The 23,919-nt window shown below is 41.4% G+C and overlaps 1 pseudogene; it reads left to right on the plus strand.

The window, feature by feature from the left end:
• The first annotated feature begins 9,744 nt into the window (after positions 1–9,744).
• LOC147441506 (uncharacterized) lies at positions 9,745–13,261 on the plus strand (annotated as a pseudogene).
• Positions 13,262–23,919: the final 10,658 nt, after the last annotated feature.

Genomic DNA, 23,919 nt, shown 5'->3' on the forward strand with positions numbered 1-23,919 from the left:
GAGGGGGGGAGTGACAAGCTGTATGATGCCCTCTTTGTGTGGTGTGGGCAAGAGCTAAAATGACGCAACATGGGGAGTGTCAAAGTCTCTAAGTGCTTTTGTACATGATTTAAAAAAACCTTAGGAATCCAATTAACAAGGTGATTCAAGGTTCTTATGTGGTGTGGCCGCAGAGCTAGAACAACACGATAGGAGGATGACAAGCTCACACATGACAAGAGAACTATGGGCAAGAGATGGACCAGTGCGATAGGGGGAGGAGTGAAAAACTCATTGAGTCGTTTTGCGCACGATGTGGGTACACTAACGAAACGGGGCGAGTGGGGGTAGAGTGTAGTTCAATCAAGCCACTATCGCACAGAGTGGTCATTGATTCAAAACAATGTGAGAAAGGATGTCTTCACGTGTGGTCCCATGTTGATGTAGATATTATGTACGCACGTGCTAGGTGCAAGCTCTTGATGTGGTGCTTAGAAGTAGAGGCTAAGTGAAAAGTAGACATTAAAAAAAATACGGATTAGTCATTAATAGGCGTCATCATCACTGTTTGAAAAGAAAGATTTCGTATCTTCTAGCTTAATATTGTATAATATTAAATAGAAAAGAGCACTTGTACATCAGACCCAGAATATGATGTTATTAATAGGTGTCATCATCACTGTTTGAAAAGAAAGATTTCGTATCTTCTAGCTTAGTATTGTACAATATTAAATAGAAAAGAGCACTTGTACATTAGGCCCAGAATATGATGTTATACATCAAAAATAACAGGAACGCCATCAAGTATAGGCAATTTAGCCAAATGAAAGTGACATTTAGACGTTTTCCGCTAAAGTGGAAGCACAAAAGCTCAAGCTAGAGGAGACAGGAATGCCATATTTTTGTATACGTGTCAAGTGAGTATTGGCCTATTTCTTAATCCGTGGATTATCCAACAACCCTTTTTTAGACGTTTTTGGCCCTAATGTTACTTGATGCTCCGGGCATCATTTGAAGTCCTCAACTTGCAAGCAAAATTTGGTTGGAGCAATGCAAGTGTCGATGCACTCGGGTAAGTTTGAAATATGGCTCCTTAATTATATACCATTCACTCGCTTTATGGTGCCGTCTCCTTGCAATTGTACTAATATGCTTGTTTGTTGTAGTTTGATGGGCAAAATGTTGCCAAAAGATCACCACATGCCTCTATATTGTTGACGAGCTAGAGGCTTGGGTTAGCAAGTGATGGTGTCAACCCAGCCCTTTGCCACTAAGTCTACTTCATGGAGCACTTGGCATGTGGTGATCGTCAACTACAATATTCCACCATGGGAGACAACCAAGAAGGGAAATATACTTCTTTCCTTGCTTGTGCTAGGGAAGTACAAAGTGTTAAATATTGACATCTATCTCGAGCCCCTCATAAAAGAATTGGAGGAATTATGGAGAGGCATTCTTGTTGTAGAGAAGGCATTGTGAGGGGAGTCCTTTTGTGGAGTATGCACGATATCCTGGGCTTGGAGATATTTTTGGTATCTCCCTTTTCCTCTCTCTCTCTCTCTCCCTCCCTCTCCCTCCCTTTAGTTTTGTCTCTCTCTAACAATATGATATGTATGTAGGGTTGTCCACATCGGATCACATTGCATGTCCTACTTGCGGGCCATCATTGGTGACAGAGAGGCCCGATGCCTTATGCAAGGTAATATATCCAAAAAACCATCATTTCTTACCCCAAGGGCATTGTAGGCACAAGGCTCCAACAAATGGGAAGGCCCCTCTAAAGCTCACGATGGCAGATTGGGCAACCATTTGGGAAGAGCAATACAACAACAATCCGACTCCGTGCCCTCTACAAAAAGGTATGTCAAGGTATTCCATATTTTTAAGGCTTCCATATTGGAAGGACTTAAAAGTACAACACCTCTTGGATCCCATGCACATATTCAAGGGTGCGGCCCAAATTCTATGGGACCATATTATTGGCAAGAAAGACTCTTTGGGTGCGAGGGAGGATTTGAGGCTTTTGAAACGTCTCCTCACCCTCTGCTACTCCAAGTAGTGTCCTTAATGTAAATATTGTGCTTCCTAAAGCACCATGGATGCTTGCCAAAGAAGATTTACACAAGGTGAAGGTACACACAAAACTCCACTTAACTACAATTTGTTTTTATGTACACAATAATCTGAACTAGCACTTAGTGTATCTTTGTGTGTTTTCTTGCAGATTTATGAGCTCCAACGAAATTGAAATATATGCTATCCCTGCTGCTTAAACACTTGCAACAGAAACTGTGTGTGCCAATGAGGATGCATTTCCTCGATCGGTCCTTCTTAGTCAAATCCACCTCTTGGTTCACGTGGTGGAGGAGGTTGCTATATGTGAAGTAGTGCACAAACGATGGATGTTCTTCTTAGAGAGGTTTTTAAATTCTCTCAAAGATGTTGTGCGGTTATGGTGTCAACCAGAGGCATGTATGGCTCACCTCTTGGTTCACGTGGTGGAGGAGGTTGCTATATGTGGAGTAGTGCACACACGATGGATGTTATTCTTAGAGAGGTTTTTAAATTCTCTCAAAGATGTTGTGCGGCTATGTTTTCAACCAGAGGCATGTACGGCTGAAGGGTGGATCGTGCAAGAGGCATTTGTTTACATCTCAGAGTATTTGGCACAAGTTGATCCTTTAATGCCTTGTATATGGTTAGACAAGGAAGATGCAAGGTTGACATCACACTTGCCAAGTGGAAAGGTGAGGCATGCAAAAAAAACTTGGTGGCCTATACACCAAGACGATGGAAAGGGGAAAATGGTAAAAACACCATCACATAAACTCGATGCCTCTATATAGCTCAATGATCTCACAACACCCCTATCCCCTAGCAAACACACACCATGATACGCAATCTGCAATAGCAGCAGACCAACGACTATACGTACGCGCTACAAAGCATACGACCATGGTACTCGACTAAGACCCTTCAAAGCACCAAATACCATAGAAAGTCAATTAAAACCTTGCAAGATCTCCGACAGACATAAGTTTTCTCACATATGATTGATATCCGCTTGGCATACAAACTTCCCCTCTCTTGATACACCCATACATCTGGTATATGTCGAAAACACAGGTACATAGCATACATCCACTCAACACAAAGAAAAACAACTTTCAGAACCCACGAGGTATAACCTCATGTAGACAATTTCAAAGCCCGGCAATCAAACTCTGCATACAAACTGATAGTAGCAAGTGGTTTCACTTCAAGTTCACGAACAACACTTATAAATCCGGCAGTGTCGCTCTTCACCTTAGCACTAGCTTGAGGATCTAGCTTATGCAGCACCTCACCTCTCCTCTGATGCTCACAACAACACCCCCAAAGCCTCAACTCTCCCTCTTGCACACGATCCTTGGCTTTCTTGTGGCGTTGCTTACTGGCTGCAGCCCCTATCTATAGCTTCAACTGGCGGCCCTTGATTGGCGGCCCCTCTCCTTCTCCTTATCATGAAAGTGGCGGCTCCTTCAAGCACAGCCACACGGCCCTCTTCTCCCACTTCACGCCATCACTGGCTCTTGCAGCCCTAGCGGCCTTCAACCAAGAAAAAGAAACGCTGCCCTGCAGCCCCTGCGTGGCCCTCACTGAACAAGGCATCCCTTCACCTCCTCCTTAACTGCACAAGGCCTCCTCAAGCCCCCTTTGGCCAATAGCGACCTCGCTATTGGTCGCTTTCCCCTCTGCCTATTGGCTGTTGTCCTTGGCTACCCCCAGCCCCTTTTGCAATCCCTCGATGTCATGGCTCTTGGCGGCCTCTCCCCACTCTTGCATGCGCCACTAAGTGGCCTTCTCTTCCAGTACATGGCGACAACACTTGGCTTGCTTTCCCTCTGCGTCAGGGGAGGAAAGTGACGGCTTCGCTAGATCAGCCCGATAGGGCTTGCCGAAGCTTGTGAGCTCTTAAGTACACAAAGAAGGCATCCTTATTGGCAAGTTAGCGCTTTCTCCAATGCTTGCTTGTTTTGAGAATTGGAGCTCTGACAAATACACTCCATATCAGCCCCAAAATAGGAGTGTTCTTGGTCCCAAAACAGGACTGGATCAACACCAAAAATCGCAACATTTCTTGCCCCAACACAGGAGGGTTTTGAGCCTGCATGGCAGGAACGCCTTATGCCCAACATCGCGAGCATATTCTGTGAACGCTATTCTACAAGAGACAAACCATCAACAACTTTGGTCGATATGTATGCCAAAACAAAAGCGCAAGAGACGCCATGGAACAAGTCGATTGCGGGATATGCCCAACATGGGTGTGGCAAAGAACGTTGCGTTTTTTTCCCAAGATTTGAAATGAAGGGCTTCTAGCCGGAAATAATATGCGAGATGCAATGCTCTCACAAAAGCACGTAAAGCTCTTCATGTACCTGTGCTGGAGGTTGTTGTCCCTGGAAGCGCGTTGATTGCATCATATGTCGTCCGGGGAGGAAAGTGACGGCTTTGCTAGATCAGCCTGATAGGGCTTGCTGAAGCTTGTGAGCTCTTAAGTACACACAGAAGGAAGCCTTACTTGCAGGTTAGTGCTTTCTTCCATGCATGCTTGTTATGGGAATTAGAGCTCTCAGAAACACACTCCAGATCAGCCTTATAATGGAAGTAAATCAGCCCCAAAATGAGAGTGTTCTTGGTCCTAAAACAGCTGCAAATCAGCACCCAAAATCGCAACATTTCTTGTGTCATATGACACATCCAATCGTATGTGTCTGTGCACAAGCTACAGCATGATCAGTGTTCAGTCAGTCCGGTCAGTTTAGATTTAGAAGTGATCTGACACTTTCATGAGTCTATTCGTAGACCGTGCTATTTGTAGACCGTGCATGCCCAGTCACTTAGCATAGATGCATATCCTCTGGTTGCACGGTCTATTCGTAGACCGTGCATGTCCAGTCACTTAGCATAGATGCATATCCTTTGGTTGCACACAGCATGATCATCGGTATTCCCTTCAGAATCCATCAGATTCAGTCAGGGAAATTTTCCAGTGCATTTAGCCTATTTTTCCTATTTTCCCTATTTTTGGTATTTTTCACTTATAATTTTTAAGTGGCTTCCCAACAAAAGTAGATAGGGCAATTTTGCTAAGTTAATATATAAGCAAACCCAAGTTAGCACTTTCTGGCAGAAGAGGCAGCAGGAGCTTCCCGCTCAACAGGCACCTTCGTAATAGGAACCATCAAGAACCCCTCAAGCACCTTCCTGCACCAACATGCAACTAGCCCTAGCGTTTTGGTTTTTCCTCTCATTCCCGACGTTTTTGCATATCCTCAGCACCTCCCATAGTTCCTTGGCCTTTTTCAGCTTGCATCATTGCCACATTCCCAGATTTGCCTAGCGTTTTTGCAAACGCTACCCCATTCTGCCAGCGTTTCCATTTTCAGCCATAAATGGAGCAAATGCAGCAGTGCTTTCAGCTTTAAGATCAACAGCAGATTCAGCCTTAGCCTCATGCATAAGACCCCCATTTTCAGCCTCGAAAATGCAGCCAAAACAGTCATTTTCAGCCATCGAAACAGCCCCGAAATTCAGCAGATAGAAGACCAGATTTCAGCCCTAAAATCGTCGTCGTCGTCACCGTCGTCGTCATCGGCATAGTCCCAAGTTGCATCAGTCCATTGCATCGTGCTTGTACCACTTTATGCAATCATAAGTAGATCACTCTTGCCGACGAGAGTGGGGCCTTCGGAGGAGGGTTTTACAACGTCTCTGGTGTCGTATCTCTCTTCTCTCTCTATCTCTGAGTCTCATACACTTGCACGCACAGTGTCCCTTCACTTTGTTTGTGATCATAGCACTTTCCACTAAGAATGGAAGGCTCTCCCTTCCATAAGAACTAAAAGGAACCTTGAGCACAGTTCGGAGCACTCATCTTGAGCAAAGCGCAAACAATCATTCCGCTGCACCTAACATCTTGCCCCAAAATAGGAGGATTTTGAGCTCGCATGGCAGGAACGCTGTATGCCCAACATGGGTGTGGCAAAGAACGCCGCATTTTTTTCCCAAGATGCGAAATGAAGGGCGTCTAGCTGGAAATAGTATGCGAGATGCAATGCTCTCACAAAAGCACGTAAAGCTCTTCATGTACCTGTGCTGGAGGTTGTTATCCCTGGAAGCGTGTTGATTGCATCATACGTCGTCCGAGGAGGAAAGTGACGGCTTTGCTAGATCAACCCGATAGGGCTTGCCGAAGCTTGTGAGCTCTTAAGTACACACAAAAGGCATCCCTGCTGGCAGGTTAGCGCTTTCTCCGATGCTTGCTTGTTTTGGGAATTGGATCTCTGACAAATACACTCCAGATCAGCCCCAAAATGGGAGTGTTCTTGCTCCCAAAATAGGAGCGGATCAGCACCTAAAATCGCAACATTTCTTACCCCAACACATGAGGGTTTTGAGTCCCATGGCAGGAACGCCTTATACCCAACATTGCGAGCCTATTCTGTGAACGCTATTCTGCAAGAGACAAACCATCAACATCTTTGGTCGATATGTATGCCAAAACGAAAATGCAAGAGACGCCATGGAACAAGTCGATTGCGGGATACACTCCAGATCAGTCCCAAAATGGGAGTGTCCTTGGTCCTAAAACAGCAGCGGATGAATACCAAAAATCGCAACATTTCTTGCCCCTTTTGAGCCCACATAGCAGGAACATGGTGAGCGTATGCTTGTTGTTTACAAGGTCATCCCATGGAACGAGTTGATTGTGGGATATGCCCAACATCGGTGTGGCAAAGAACGCTGCGTTTTTCCCAAGATACGAAGTGAAGGGTTTCTAGCCAGAAGTAGTATGCAAGATGCAATGCTCTCACAAAAGCAGGTAAAGCTCTCCATGTACCTGTGCTGGAGGTTGTTGTCTCTAGAAGCGCATTGATTGCAACATACATCGGTTTGGGAGGAAGGTGATGGCTTTGCTAGATCACCCGATAAGGCTTGCAGAAACTTCTAAGCTCTTAAGTTTAAATAGAAAAGGCAGCCCTACTGGCAGGTTAGCGCTTTCTTTCATGCATGCTGGTTATGGGAATTAGAGCTCTCACAAACACGCTCTAGATCAGCCTTATAATGGAAGCAAATCAGTCCCAAAATGAGAGTGTTCTTGGTCCTAAAATAGCAGTGGATCAGCACCAAAAATCGTAACATTTCTTGCCCCAAAACAGGAGGGTTTTGAGCCGGCATGGCAGGAACGCCGTAAGCCCAACATCGCGAGCGTATTCTGTGAACGCTATTCTGCAAGAGACAAAGCATCAACAGCTTTGGTCAATATGTATGCCAAACGCGATACCTTACGAAAGCACAAGAGATGCTTGATGGGCTTGTTGTTTAGAAGGTCATCCCATGGAACAAGTCGATTGCGGGATATACCCAACATGGGTGTGGCAAAGAACACTGCGTTTCTTTCCCAACATGCGAAGTGAAGGGCTTCTAGCGAGAAATAGTATCTCTAAGCTCTATTTTCACATGTATGCGAGATGTAATGATCTCACAAAAGCACGTAAAGTTCTTCATGGTCATGTACTCGAGGTTTTTGTCTCTTGATGCACGTTGATTGCAACATACATAGGCCAGGGAGGAATCTGAGGGCTTTGCCAGATCAGCCCGATAGGGCTTGCCAAAGCTTGTGAGCTCTTAGGTACCACAGACGGCGGCCTCGTCGCCAGCAGGTTATTGCTTTCTTCCATGCATGCTTGTTTTGGGAATTGGTGCTCTTATAAATACACTCAAGATCAATCCCAAAATGGGAAAGTTATTGGTCTCAAAACAACAGCGGATCAAAAACCAAAATCGCGTCATTTCTTGCCCCAAAACAGGAGGTTTTTCAGCCCACATGGCAAGAACACCTTAAGCCCAACATGGTTGGGCAACGAACATGTGCCCTTTTTGTGAAGGCTCTTCTGCAAGAGACAGAGCTCCTCAAGCACCTGTTTTCATATGTATGCCAGATGCAATGATCTCACAAAAGCACGTAAAGTTTCTTGATGGTCCTCTTTTTGCAAATGTTGTCCCTACGCCTTGATTACATCCATGCAAAATCTTCATAAGTTTCCTTTTATTTAGAAGGGAATTTCCTTGGACCTAGCTTTCTTCGTCTCTAGTATGTGGATCCATCCCAATATCTGAGAAAACTAGAAGGCCTTTCTAGTAGTGATTCTTTTGAGTACACCCAATATAATAATGGAAATTTCTATTGGCATACCATTGATGTCGAGTATAAGTTTTTGAAGCCAATGATATTAGCAAATATGGGTCTAATAAGAGCTACATGCTTCTTTTCGATTCTAACATTGTACCTAATTTAATGTCGGAACACAACCAATATGAGAACTGGGCATTACCTGGAGAATACGTCGTCGCAAGATAGTCCACGTGTGTAGTAAACCTTGCAGTAGCTGTATGATAGAACTAGAGAAGACCGGGTTCCTTCCTTCAATCACTAACGCCTTAGTAAGGTAGCTCGTCACATGTGCTAACTACTGTATGATGGAACTAGAGTTGGCAGGGTTCCTTCCTTCAATCATTAACGCCTTCACAAGGCAGCTCATCACAATGTACTGGCTACTTCCTTCCTTCAATCATTAACGCCTTCACAAGGCAGCTCATCACAATGTACTGGCTACTTTAGATGACAATATTTTCACTCATGAACTCCTCGCAGTGTAGCTGTGTGCTGGGTAGGCGAAGCCATCTTCGATAAACTGCTCGCTAATGTAGCGCTTCAATAATCTTTTAAGTGAAGGAACAGTCACGGCGCCGTGACTGTTCCTTCCTTTTAAATAGTCTTTAAAATTTTGCGTAAAAGGTTCTCAAGCTGGGCGCCCAATTTTTATTGGAAGTTTGAAAAGATATTGAAAAACGTGGGCATTCACTTCTCATGCAACGCTGGTCTGGCGTCTCTTTTGCTTCAGGAATAGCTTCAAGTGAGCTTGAACGCGCAGAAGTAAGAGGTAACTCACTCTCTTCCTCTCTCTCTCTCTCTCACACACACACATACCTCATCTGCAGGAACGTCAGCTTGGAGGTGCATGAAAACTAAGAGGTAACAATCTCTCTCTCTCTCTCTCTCTCTCTCTCTCTCTCTCTCTCTCTCTCTCTCTCTCTCTCTCTCTCTCTCTCTCTCTCTCTCTCTCTCACACACACACACATACACGCGCGCACACGCACTCCAAGCACTCTCTCCATAGAAAACTCGTAAAGTATATTGGAGGAGGATTTCTTGGCTTTGCATTGTCACGAGCTGCGACACACTAGAGTGATGTTAATAGTTTTATAGTTCATGCACCATATAGTTGTAATGTGAGTGGTATTGAAGTCCTGTTTTCTCTCTATCGAATGGCAATGTGCGTAATAGAACCATCACCATCTAGAAGAGAATATTTATTTGATTTGTACCGATGCTGTGTGTTTAAAAAGGTGAAATTATTCATATTTTCAAGCTCCATGTTGTTCCAAGTGTTGTTTGCTTATGCTTATTGAAATGTAATAACATGAGTACTGCTTATAGTTTGGTATTAGTTTTTTATTGATCACATTGGTCTTTCTTTGTGTTGCTCCACCACCACAAACATCATACGTAGAGGTTTTTGAAATTTAGAATCACCACTAGGTATAATGATTGGGATCAATGGTGTATTAATTTTATTTGATTCATTGTTGTATGGTTCTCATCAGTGACTTTTAATTCATGTGTTTTTTGTGTAGGTCATCCTCATCTAAGTCAACATGGAAGATGAACCATTAGCGAGAGTTTGTAAATGGGATGCTCATCAAGTGTCATGTTTTATTAAAGGCTTTTTGGGTCAAGATCGATATACTCGCAGCATACGCAAGAATAATGTAAATGGTAGAACTCTTTTGTATATGTCTGTTGCTTCATGGGAAGCTCTAGGAGTTGACATAAGTGGACACAGGTTTGCGTTGCATAGCTGGGCTCAAAGTAAAGTTGCAGAGGGAGATCAAGCTCCTTTGCTTAGAGAGAATCAAGTTCCAAATCATCCAAAGATCCTCACCATATGTCAATCATCTGCAATGTCACATAACGAGGAGGAGGAGGAGGAAAATCTTTGTTCAAGTGACACCAACCTTGACTCTATGCCCGGATTCAAGACTCCGACAATTTTTCCAACAACCGGAAAGGAGAAAACCTTTCTTCGAGACAATTTCTCTATGGAACATCATGCCTATAATCGCAATTTGGAACAAATTCGCAGGTGGGCTGAACAAGGACTTGGTTTATTTCCACTTAAAAAGTTCATGTATGTAGATTTAGCTAAGGACAAGAAAATGAGCGAGGCGGTTGATAAGTTCATCCATCAAAGAAGAAAGACACTATCTCCTTTGAATAATAAGGAAAAGCAAGAAGATGGTGACTACATGACAGAGCGACAAATTTTTCTCAAGCTAAATCAACATAGACAATATATGAGGCTCAAAGCAGGTCCACTCTTTCCAAAGACTGATAAAGCCAACTGTACGTCAAAGAAAAACCTCCGCCACGAGATGTTGAGGGAAATTATTGAAGGTGACAAATTGGATCCAATAATGGTCGATTTGGATATGGAATATCCAAACCAAGAAAATGAGAGCAAAGCCTTGCTTACACCAAGCATGCGTGATGTTTGTTATGTTCCAGCAAGTATACTTCAAGAGGAGGTGACTATCATGGGATCATCCAAGATCATATCGGAGGAAAATATCCAATGTAGATGTGGATTGTTTCTTCAAGGTATGCCACAACAGTTTTGCTTTATTCCATTTCTTGATGCAAACACAAAGCAAGTTGGCATAGGAGTAGTCCTTTCAAAGCTAAGTGGTGGAAATAAGTATGACCTATGGAGGGTTCAAATTGAATCAATCAATCATGATGCCAATGGACTTTATATTCCTGGAAGCCACGTACAAGTATCATCATTGCATGTTGTGAGTATTGATTGAGTCTAAAGTTGTGTCATTCAATATAGTTTTTTGATTGATTCGTAATTCACCTTGGTGTATTTTGAATTTAGGGTCAAGTGATAGAAGTTCCAGTTGTGTATCTAAGTATAAATGAGCACAAATCAACTTCTGAAGAACCGGTATGAATTTTTCCTTATACTTTTGTTGTTTTATTTAGCTGTTATGACAATTTAATTGTTTAGGTACAACCTTGCAAGGATACAAGTCTTTCCTTATCTTTGCAAGAAATATCAAGTACCAAGTCAACTATGGAAGGAAAGAAAGATATTTGTGAAGTTCAATTGGAGGTTGGTCAACTACATAGCATTTATATATGTTCTTAGAAGAATTTCTTATGTATTTATTTTGTTCTCTCAAGAAAAATAACACTCCGAATCGGACCTTCACTTACTTGGAACCAACAAATCTATCTCCTGAATATGATTTAGGGCATTCAAGAATGGTATTTATAAGGTTTTTCATCAGTTTCTTCTTGAACTTATCTCCATGAATACTTGAGTACTATTTCTATGTGGTTTTTTAGGTGAAAAATATTGCAAATGGATCACCCTTACACATGAAATCAACCTCCTCTTTCAGAAAAGATGATACATGGTACTCAGAGATGCTTGATCAGGTTTGTATATCCAACATAGAGGCACTAAGATGTTTTTTATTGGTGGTACGGTTTGTTTTTAATTAGAAAATTTTATTTGAAGGTGAATGACCAAGGCGTTGGGGTTTACAAACAAGCAAGTGGGAGAGGTACTTAAGGTTCTTGGAAATTCAAATTATACATTACCTTATAATATACATTACTTACACAAATTAAGTATACTTTAGCAGATGGATGCTATGGCAAGTAGCTCACCTTTGAGTGCAGGGTTTTGTACTAGTTTGGAAAATACCAGCGATAAAAACAAAAGTGTAAAACTTCTTAAACCTTCTGTGAGCAAACAAAAGCATGCGCTTCTTTCGGTTTGAAAGTTTACTTATTTTTTGTAGTGTACATGGAAAATGTTTGACTTGACCAAGGCCTCTGAAGACCATTCTATATCTATCATACAAGATTTTGTGAGAATACTTTTGATACATTTTGTGATGATTATGGTGATTAGAAATGTTCTAGCTATTTAATGGAAGGTTATGTGTAGGTCACAAAGCATCCCTTAGAGAATGATGAGGAGAGTGACATAGAGCCATTTGAAATGGTACTTTTACTACCCTTTAAGTATTTAGATAGCCATATATTTGTCTCAACTTGAGTATGTCTTTCAGGATGATGATAACCCCATCAACAATACACAATCTAAGAAGCAAAAAGTTGCTTGCTTGAGTAACTTATTGGTGAGAGTCACCAATAGATTGACATTAATACTTGAATGCTATAATTGTGTAGTGGTTCATTTATATTTTTCCTTTGGTCCTTTTGCTAGGGCAAAAACAAAGCAAAGAAGGATGTTCCCTCAAAAAAGAAAGTATGTTTATACCACTTACTCTCTAATAATATATGTATTAAGCCTACATCTTTACATGTTTTGACAGGTTCTTAAAGATGTTTCCAACAAACAACCATGTAGTGCAAGTGCGGCAAAGACAAATGGAACTTCAAAGAGGGAGAGGAAGGTCCCTGCACGATACAAAGAGAATTTTTTGACTCAAGTACATTACTATCACTAGTGTACATTTATCTCCTTAAGCTAATCATTAGACTTATGTGACTTATTCATTTTGCAAATTACAGTTGCTCGAAAGATGAACATGACTCTTTCTCATCAAGAAATTAAAACATTAACACGTGTATGTATATTCACATATACCATGGGCCTTTTGTTAGTTCTAAATCGAGTATATTTTAGGTTTTTTCTCGCTAAAGCTTTACTTGATATGTGGCTTCTTGCTAATTTTACTAGGTCAACAACATTAAGAAATCAACATATACCATCTTAGGCCTTTTATTAATGTCAAATCGTGTATAGTTTAGGTTTTTCTTGGCTAAATCTTTATTTGATATGTGGTTGCTTGCTGGTTCTAATAGGTCAAAAACATAAAGCAATCAACAAAGGAATCCATTTCTTTGAAGCTTATGGGAGAGGACAATGTAGATCTGATGTACAAACGACTTGACGACTTTTTTAAAGAAATTCAAGAGAAAACTCCCAAGGGATCATTTGACTCCAAGAAATCGCATGAAGGACTCGAGACATTGGATGTTCTGGTGAATTGGGCATTCCAACACAAGAAAGTGAAGTTGGCTAAGGACAAAGGAGAAGACATTGGTCAAGATGATGTCGAACTACTTTAGATTGAACTTCACTAGCAAACTCATATTGGGATGATACTTCCAATCTAGAGATGATACTATCTTTTTTGACTTTTTGTTATTTGAATATGTATCCAATGAGTATGTGACTTGTAGAAGATAATCCACTTTTTGTGAGATCTATCTCAAGAAGATTTTACGATTGTTGAGAATTGTACTACTTCATATTTAATGAAGATGAATATAACTAGTTCGCAAAAATATGCACAAAAACATGTCATACGTACCTGCGATAGAAGTATTGTGCAATACCATTTGTCTCTTTATCATTTAAACCTCTTTTTGGCTCCATGTGAAAGTCTAAGTAGTGTGTATATGAGGTTAATCAGTTGAGCAAACTCGATGATGTGCATACTTTAATCACAATATCCAAATAATGGATCCTATTCAATATAGTATATCAAGGTACATAGCAACATATTTCCTTTACAAACCAATAGAATTATTCAATGGACTTTTGTCATCGTGGAAAATATTTGTTCGTAGGAAGAATCTATAGCAAATAAGTTTCATAGAAAATTTCTCTCTCACCGTGATCAAAAGAATAAATGAAAAAAAAACCAACCCTCTCACCGACATAGTGCCACAATACTCATTGGAAAAGTCAAAATTTTCATTAAAAATAGTGATAGATATGAAAAATTTGTATCATAATTAATGGAAATTATGAGCTAAAAGGTAAATAATCCTCATGGAAGAAAATTGTGTGCAAATAATTTTTGGCATAAAAAATGTAGATGTAAAACATTATAGGGCATTGACAATTTATAGCATGAAATATTCTCGAGTATGAAAAATTTTCATCGTCAAAATAGTCAGTTTATAGAATAAAATGAATTTTTTCCATAAAAAATATATTCCTACTCAAATAAATGGATGGAATAAAAAATAAATGAAAAAAATTAAGCACTATCAATGCTCATTAGGTGAGATATTTTTAGATACAAACATTATAGATGTCTATTTACATAGATCAGGTGCAAATATTTTACCTTTAGTCCATTGGTTGAGTTAATGGTAATAAAAATTATGCATAGGAAAATTAATTTTGGTAGAGGAAAAGAAAATCTACACTCGTCGGACTTTTTCTAGTTGACGGTAGAAAAATGGGTAAAAAAAGTGCCCTTTTTCTCAAGTTGAAAAAAAGTTTAAAACTTGTAGTGGTCCTCGTCGACTATAGCAACTGCAACAATACGTTTTTTTTTAATATTAATAGATTTTTAAAAAAAACTTCGGACTTAGCCCCCTTGCACACGCCAAGATCACCAATCCAACAAAGCCTTCGTAGTTGGTCCCCGTCGATGCAAATGGGTTACAATCAATCCCGCCCACCACTCAGAGAAAAGCACAACTGCTACAAGTGTCGGAAACCTTCGAACATCATCTACTTGAGCGGGCTTCATGCATCCAGAGAGCCTCCAATTGCTAAGATAGTGAAAGCATCCAATCATATTACATACCATGGTGCTAGCTGACGATTGCACCCAACCCATACAGTGGAAATTCATCCTCGATCTGGTGATAAATCCTTGGATCCTTAGTACCTTCAAGATTTCCGACCAATTGAGTTGGAAAAACATCTTTGAGCTTTCTAAACTCCACATTTAGCATACATACCCTGGCAAGTAGTGTCTCTTGTAGACATCTCGCTCCAAATCCCATAGCATAAACTTCATCGCACCTGCATCCAACACCCCTTGCCTCGTTCCCAACCTTGTGATACAAGAATATGCTTCAACCATCTGTGATAGCAAAAAAAACACTTGCAGTTTTGACTAGCGACTGCTCCAACTCGGTGTACCTAGCTCCTGGCTCCATAAAATATCTGCGCAAGGTCTTTGCCACTTGCCTGCAAACTGCTATGCCTCGACTTCCTACACTTCCATAGATTGACACAGTTTGGCTGTACCATCATTGCCCACCCCCTCATTGAGCATTATGCTCAACCACAATATTATTTAGGTAAAATAAGTATGTATAGAGAGCATGATAAAAATAGAGATATAGACTGCATAAGAAAATGATAGTGGCTATAAAAATAGGATAGATATAGATAGAAGAGCATCTGCTATTGCATCACCCTCCAAGGTCAGATGGAAAGCTTGAAGCTTCCCCAATCATAGTGTAGGCTCCACCTGGATCAAATACAAAGCAATGGCCTTGGCCATCCACCTCTAAAACATGGATATCCAAATCATCCACTATACTTGTAGGCCAATAAACACGCCATCCTTCTAGCTCTTCATAGCTCGAGGTTCATCACCCTGCATCCATAACCCTTGCTGCCAACTATAAGCATGCTTTTGACCACTTGAACCATTGGTACCACAAGCATCTATCGTGTCACCTGCTAGAGAACCCTCCATAGTGTAGTCTTCTGCAAAAAATCCTTGCCACTGACACAAAAACACCTGTAAAGCAACCTCCCATAACACATGTATCCATACCATCCCATAAAATAGCAAGACCCTGCCATTTGCCTCCGCCTGCTGTATAGCCAAGCAAACCTGATCCCTTTGCAAACCTATATACAAATCTTCTAAACATGGCTCCAAAACCTTCTCTTCATACTCAAGAACATGACTTGCTAGAGCTTCAACGTGTTCAAATACCTCATCACCTGCAAGGTTTCCATCACCTTCCTTGTTGCATGGAGCCTTACCCCCATAGGCTGCACCTGTATCAGCTTCGATAGAGTCATCTGCCGAGCTAACTCTCTACGGCTACACACAAACTCTGAAACCTCAAAGTACACCTCGACATGCCCCTGAACGCAAGGTTGCCCCACCCCTGCATAAAAAAATCAACTGAACATACCTCCGCTTCTGCAAGTCATCCTCAAAAACCTGCTCTTCAATTAGGTCTGATACACCATCAAACCATACCTCTTCCTCCAATAGGGACTCACCATCACAAGACACAAGAGATGGCTGCTTGACGGCCAGATTCACGCAAGGCATCTCCACACCTGCACTATGCGTTTCTCGACCTTCAAATGGCTGACAGGCAGCTCGCATACAGTGTTCTATACTTCATTCACATGAAAGACACCATAGATCTCATACCTGGAAGACCGGGATTCTTTCTCCCACATGCTATCTGTGTCCAAACTGCTGCGAGAGCTTTGAGAACTGCCGAATTCCTCTTTTGATCTAGCCAATTCTTGGACCACTGCTGTCACCCTCGTTGCTCGCTCTGGAACTGGCACCTCTTCTTGAAAAACTTTCACGACCTCGCTCTCTTGAGGAACCAAACTGGGTGGCACTCTGAATATGCCTTGCTACACCTATTGAGCCCTGGTTGGCACTTCTTCTATCTCTTCTAGCTTGGCATCAGCTTCACGGGCTTTTATTACATGCATATAAAAAGAAAGGAGCTTTTACCTCTTGATGTTCATTGATCTGCTTGGGATTCAGTCGACTGGCTACCATGATTGCTGACTAGAGCAAACCTCCCTCCATCTTCTTCTTCATCTTTCGACTCTTTGCTTTGGCAATTCTAACGGCTTCATCATAAGTGCTTGGATCTTCATAATCGACTCTCTCACGAACATAGGGATGCAAGCATGATAGAAACCTTTCGAGCTTCAAATATACCGCATTGGTTGCTTGGGTAGCAGCCACCAAATCCCCCCAATAAGCTTCAAATTTATCAACAAAAGCATCAAAATTGGCACTTACGTCTTGTTGCAAACCTTTGATCTTTGCATCTACCTCCGAAGCCTACACCACTTTTCGATACCTTTGTAAGAATTGTTCTCGAAATCCGAGCCAAGTATGCTTGTGTGCATCTTCTAAGCCATCGAACCAAACTTTTTCTTTACCTCGCAACACCAACGGTAGAGTTTGGAGCTTTGCTTCATCAACTAGCATCCATAGTACTATCAATATGAACAGCTCAAAATCTGTTTGCATCCTCATCTCCATTGCACACGGACCCAACTCCTGCTTCATCTTGATTCACGAAGACTTTGTTAAGAAGCAATCAGTGGGTCCACAGTGGGGGCACCACAAGATGGAAAGGGGGAAATGGTAAAAATACCAGCACATAAACTCAATGCCTCTATATAGCTCAGGGATCTTACAGCACCCCTAACCCCTAGCAAACACACACCATGATACGCAATCTGCAACAAACAGCGATTGTCCAAGCCCAATCCCGACCAACCCAGACAATACGTACGCGGCTACAAAGCATACGACCATGGTACTCGACTAAGACCCTTCAAAGCACCAAATACCATAGAAAGTCAATTAAAACCTTGCAAGATCTTCGACAGGCATAAGTTTTCTCACATATGATTGATATCCGCTTGGCATACAAACTTCCCCTCTCTTGATACACCCATACATCTGGTATATGTCGAAAACACATGTACATAGCATACATCCACTCAACACAAAGAAAACCAACTTTCAGAACCCACGAGGTATAACCTCATGTGGAAAATTTCAAAGCCCGGCAATCAAACTCTGCATACCGTAACTGATAGTAGCAAGTGGTTTCAGTTTAAGTTCACGAACAACGCTTATAAATCCGGCAGTGTCGCTCTTCGCCTTAGCACTAGCTTGAGAATCCAGCTTATGCAGCACCTCACCTCTCCTCTGATGCTCACAACAACACCCCCAAAGCCTCAACTCTCCCTCTTGCACAAGATCCTTCGCTTTCCTGTGGCGTTGCTTACTGGCTGCATCCCCTGTCTTTAGCTTCAACTGGCGGCCCTTGATTTGCGGCCCCTCGCCTTCTCCTTATCATGCAAGTGGTGGCTCCTTCAAGAAGCGCCACACGGCCCTCTTCTCCCACCTCACGCCATCACTGGCTCCTGCAGCCCTGGCGGCCTTCAACCAAGAAGAAAAACGCAGCCCTGCAGCCCTTGCGTGGCCCTCACTGAACAAGGGAGCCCTTCACCTCCTCCTTAACTGCACAAGGCCTCCTCAAGCCCCCTTTGGCCAATAGCAACCTCTCTATTGGTCGCTTTCCCCTCTGCCTGTTGCTCTCGTCCTCGGCCACCCCTGGCCCCTTTTGCAATCCCTCGATTCCATGGCTCTTGTCGGCCTCTCCCCGCTCTTGCATGCGCCACCAAGTGGCCTTCTCTTCCAGTGCATGGCGCCAACAGCTGTCTTGCTTTCCCTCTGCAGTCCACGTCGACTATAGCAACTGCAACAATACGTTTTTTTTTAACCGGCGATGCAAATGGGTTACAATCAATCCCGCCCACCACTCAGAGAAAAGCACAACTGCTACAAGTGTCGGAAACCTTCGAATATCATCGACTTGAGCAGGCTTCATGCATCCAAAGAGCCTCCAAATTGCTAAGATAGTGAAAGCATCCAATCATATTACATACCATGGTGCTAGCTGACGATTGCACCCAACCTATACGGTGGAAATTCATCCTCGATCTGGTGATAAATCCTTGGATCCTTAGTACCTTCAAGATTTCCGACCAATTGAGTTGGAAAAAAATCTTTGAGCTTTCTAAACTCCACATTTAGCATACATACCCTGGCAAGTAGTGTCTCTTGTAGACATCTCGCTCCATATCCCATAGCATAAACTTCATGGCACCTGCATCCAGCACCCCTTGCCTCGCTCCCAACCTTGTGATATAAGCATATGCTCTAGCCATCTGTGATATAAAAAAAAACACTTGCAGTTTTGACTAGCGACTGTTCCAACTCGTTGTACTTGGCTCTTGGCTCCATCAAATATCTGCTCAAGGTCTTTGCCACTTGCCTGCAAACTGCTATGCCTTGACTTCCTGCACTTCCATAGATCGACACAGTTTGGTTGTAGCAACGATGCACAGGGACCTCATCAAGGGAGGGAAAAAAAAACCCTTGGGGCACCACCTAGTTGAAAGTGCGTCAAGGATGCAAAGTGAGAATCAACACATATTACATATGCACAAAGGCATTGTTATACGCACTCATGTTGCAACCTCATCAGGCTAACTTCTAACACCCAAGTGAGAATGCCCACATAAAAGAGATCCAAGTGGAAGGATGATGGTATGAGGAAATCACTCTTGAGTTGTGAGAGTCTTGAAGGGTGCCTATTGAAAACCTCTCTTGACCAACTCTATCAAAAGGTTGCAATGGCAAGGGCAATTGTGTGCATATGAGAGAGAGAGAGAGAGAGAGAGAGAGAGAGAGAGAATAAGAGAGAGAGGAGAATAAGAAGAGAAGGTAATAGAAATGTGCTGGAGAGCAGCGAGAATGAAGGGAAGAAGGATCAATGACAATATAATGCAGTGCTTCACTATAGTCTCAAGCCTCCATAATCTGCGACATACTCACAAACAAAGAGTCTAAACATTATGAAATCTTCAATGTGGAGTGGAATAAGGGTAAGCATCACAACTCCATCAAAGGGAAGGTTGCAAGTAGCAAAGCCCACACACAAATCTAACTTGCTAATGACAAGATATACATAAAGCTCCACCTCCCAATACATTAGTGGTATCCTAGTGTTGCACTCAAGTACTTAGTGAAGGGTTTGGACTCCACCCCATAATGGCTCTCATGCATCTAGGTTATAGGTACATAAATTATCTTGCATAAAAATTTAGAATTTTCCTCTCCCTCTTTTCCCAAATTTGAAAAACGTTGAATTTCCCTCCACCTAGGTGCTATTGGTGGTACCACCTAAACATGCTTTCACCCTAGGGTAAGAAGGGACCCTCTACCCGCTAAGAAACATTGACTAATGACTAAGGCTTTATCTTTACTACCTCATAGTCGAGAACAACTATGATTTAAAGAGAGAGGAAATGTCATAAAATCTAATATCTAACCAACCCAAATGATTTTCTCAAATTAAACTGATCATTTAATGTGGGAGAATAAACAAGAACAAGGGTTAGAATATAGACATGTGCTTATGGATCTATCTCAATGCGGGGTCAAGGTTAAAGGGGTCCAAATGAGAGATGATCTGTCAAAGAGCAAGGTTAGCTAATGGAGCTGAAAGACCTTAGGTTTAGCTTCATTAAAGACCTCAAATAGTTAGTGTTAAAAGTCCTTTGACCTTAGGCAAGCTAGGGCTATTCTGGAGGTGGGAACCCGGCCCAAGCTTGAGGTGCTTGGCGTGCTTCCTGACTAAGGTTCTTGAGGTGATTGTCGTGCTTGCTGACTAAGGTGCTTGAGGTACTTGTGGTGCTTGTTGACTAAGGTGCTTACGATGCTTAATGAATAAGGTGCTAAGGTGCTTCATGACTAAGGTTTGTGAGGGGTTAAGGTGTTCAAAGAGTCAAAGCATATCCCTACTCGTGAGGGGGGGGAGCCATCTTTGTAGGAGGTAGAGAGAGAACATACACACCCTAACACAAGGCAAGATTGGTACAAAGAAAGCAAATAGGACACCTGTGAATCTCCTCTTCATGTTACCCTCTTGGTGTGCCTAAAGCCTATTGGTTGGCCTCCCAAGGGGTCCAATGATAATTTAGTTAATTTAATTAATTGTTTTTTCATTTATCAAGTCCTCTCTCTCAAAGGGGAAAGGGAGACACTTGTGCCAAGGCTACCCTTGTTGCTTGATATGCACAAAGCATGTGATTGGCCAAGATTGAGGAGGTCCAATGAAATGCAAGCTAGTGCTAGAAGAGGGGGTCGACCAAGGCAATGAGGGGGCTGGCTTGGGGGTATACACCCCCCCCCCCCCCCCCCCCCCCCCACACACACACACACACACGTGCACACACACACACACACATTGTGTGAGGTGCAAAGTGCAAGAGCTCCATCTCCTTCTCCATGCTTGTAGAGAAGTGGAGAGCCTACACCAACACTCTTGGCTATGGAATTCAAATCCAACCAAGAGCCATGCTCCAATGCTTAAGCTTTCCATCTTCTCCATCTTCATTAGTATTCTATTATGTATGCTAAGACAGGAGAGTGATGATAAGTGAGGAATTAACTCTTTCTCGTATGTTACTTCTTCTTCCTCTTCCCTACTCTCATTCCCCGCTAGCTCTCTCCATCTTTGAAGGTGCTTGAGGCCTTGGGACTGAGGCCGGGGATGGTTAATTCTTTCTAAAAAGTCTATGTTATGCTTGTGATGCATGAAGCTTTCCATATTCATTGCATCACCTAGGTCACAAGGAACACAAAGATTGTGTTGTACCAAGTCTCTCTTGATGGGAGAATCTACAATACAAAACTCTACTGGAGGGAGGACCGTCTCCACATAAATCCGGCTCTCAACTGTTGTCATGTTCATTAAACCCTCTCTCTTCTTGCAAAAGTATTGTTCATGCCAAGTTAATTAAGTACTATGGTTATGATGCTATAGCTAATTAAGTTCATCCTCTATGTTCTCAAACAAGTTTCACAAAAATGCTCACTCTAATTCTCTTAATTCCGCTATTCTTAAAGTTTATAGGCCATTTCCATTACAGTACCTACTGAGAATATCTTAATAGGTTCGATGTGCTTCCCATCCTAAGGACCCTCATCCACTCTAGAGATGCAATGCACTTGATAAAAATGGCTAAAATCAATGAACCTTGTGACCATTGATGCAACTGCTTGTGAATTCTAATAATCACATGCTCATCTTGGTCTAAATCACCTTCAATTCCCCAAAATGTCCCAACAAGCTCAAGGATGTTTGATTTGTGTGATGAAGTGGCTAGAGAAGGTTTGAAATTATTTTAAGGAAAACGCAAGGCACAATTAGAAAAGACCCAGCAAAAGTTTCTTTTGTAAGTTTTAAGGTGAAAAACTCTGATGTAAAGGGAATGAAATAATGTTTCTCTTTTGTGTGGTAGAACCAGCAAGCACGAATTGGGAATAGACTAGCAAGGAAGCAGAGACACCCAAAATTTGAGTGTTGTCTTTTATCCCGTTACAAAAAATTGATATTTTGTAACGTCTTTAATCTTTGGCATTTAGGAAAAAATCAACAAAACAAGTCTGTTTGAAGTAAATGGGTTGTGATTGCATGTTCGACGGCAACTAGGATAATTGCCAACAATTTGCTAGTCAACATCGAAGCTAATATTTTGATAGATAGGTAATCTCTTTTCTTTTCAAAGAATTCTATTTTCTATAGATACTTATATAGAGATTTTCTAATCAACTTCTAGGTCACGAAGACATCACTATGACAAATGGTTCATTCAAGTTTGTGTGCAAATTTTGTTTTGATTTTGGAATTGAAAGAATCGAGTAGCATTGTAGATCATGAAGACATCACTATGAGAAATGGTTCATTCAAGTTTGTGTGCAAATTTTTTTTTGATTTTGAAATTGAAAGAATCGAAATGCTACTCGATCAACTTTTTTAATTTGGGTGCTATCTTTCAAATATTTACATTTTCAAGAAAAATACAAGTTCACATACTTCATCTTGTCACAATGGGTAAAAATGGGTGAGTGAAGTGTTCAAAATTATATTTGGCAATCATACAATTAAAAACATAATGACTAGGCATACCGAGATAGGATCAAGAATATCTTAATAGGTCCAAAGAACCTTGTCAAGTTGAGTGCACTATTTATGAATTCTAATTATCACATGCTCACCTTCATCTAAAATTCCCAAAATATCTCAACAAGCTTAAGGATGTTTGATTTGTTTGATCATAGACTGGTTAGAGAAGGAGATTCAAAATTATTTTGATAAAGCAAAAGCAAAGGTTCCACAATTAGGAAAGATCCAACAAAGGATTTCTTTTGTAATTAGTTCTAAGATTGAAACTAATGATGTAAAAGGAATGAAATAATGCTCCTCTTTTGTGTGGTAGAACTAGCAAGGACGCATTGGGAATAGACTAACAAGGAAGTAAAGGCACCCAAAACTCTTGAATGTTATCTTATATCCTGTTATAATATAAGATATTTTGCAATCTCTGCATTCTTTTAAATATAGGCACAAATCATCGAGATGGGCTCATGAATAGTGGGAATTCGAAAGAGATCTAACCTTGAAGTAAATGGGTTGTGATTGCACGTTTTCTAGCAACTAGGATAGCCACCAAGAATATACTAGAGCCAACATTGAAGCTAACCTATTGGTGCATAGTCATTCTCTTTTATTATAAGAGCATGTTATTTTCTATAAACAAATATAAAATAGTTTTTTAGTCGATTTAGTGATCATGAAGACATCACTATGAGAAATGGTTCATTCAACTTTGTGTGAAAATTTGTATTGATTTCAAAATGACATTGTATGTACTAAGGAGTATGGGTAGTGGATGCGAGAAAGTCATGAAAAGACCTATATACACATTCAAATGGCATTGATTTCTAATGGCATTGTATGTGCTAAGGAGTATGGGCGGACTCATATACACGTTCAAAGATGTTTGATTTGCGTGAAGTGGTTAGAGAAGGAGATCCAAAATTATTTTATGAAATAAGCAATCCACAATTACAAAAGACCCAACAAAAGATTTCTTTTGTAAGTTCTAAAGTGAATATTTTTTATGTAAAGGGAATTAGACAATGCTTCTCTTTTGTGTGGTAGAACTAGCAAGGCCTCATTGGCAATAGACTAGCAAGGGAGAAGAGCAAAGGCAACTCGAACTCTTTAATGTTATCTTTTATCCTATTAATTATAAAATAAGATATATTGCAACCTCTGTAATCTTTTGAATCTAGCCAGAAATCAATGACACAGGCCTATGATTAGTA

Source organism: Adiantum capillus-veneris, chromosome 15 (genome assembly GCF_014529385.1).
Source record: "Adiantum capillus-veneris isolate H3 chromosome 15, ASM1452938v2, whole genome shotgun sequence".
Classification (NCBI taxonomy): domain Eukaryota; kingdom Viridiplantae; phylum Streptophyta; class Polypodiopsida; order Polypodiales; family Pteridaceae; genus Adiantum; species Adiantum capillus-veneris.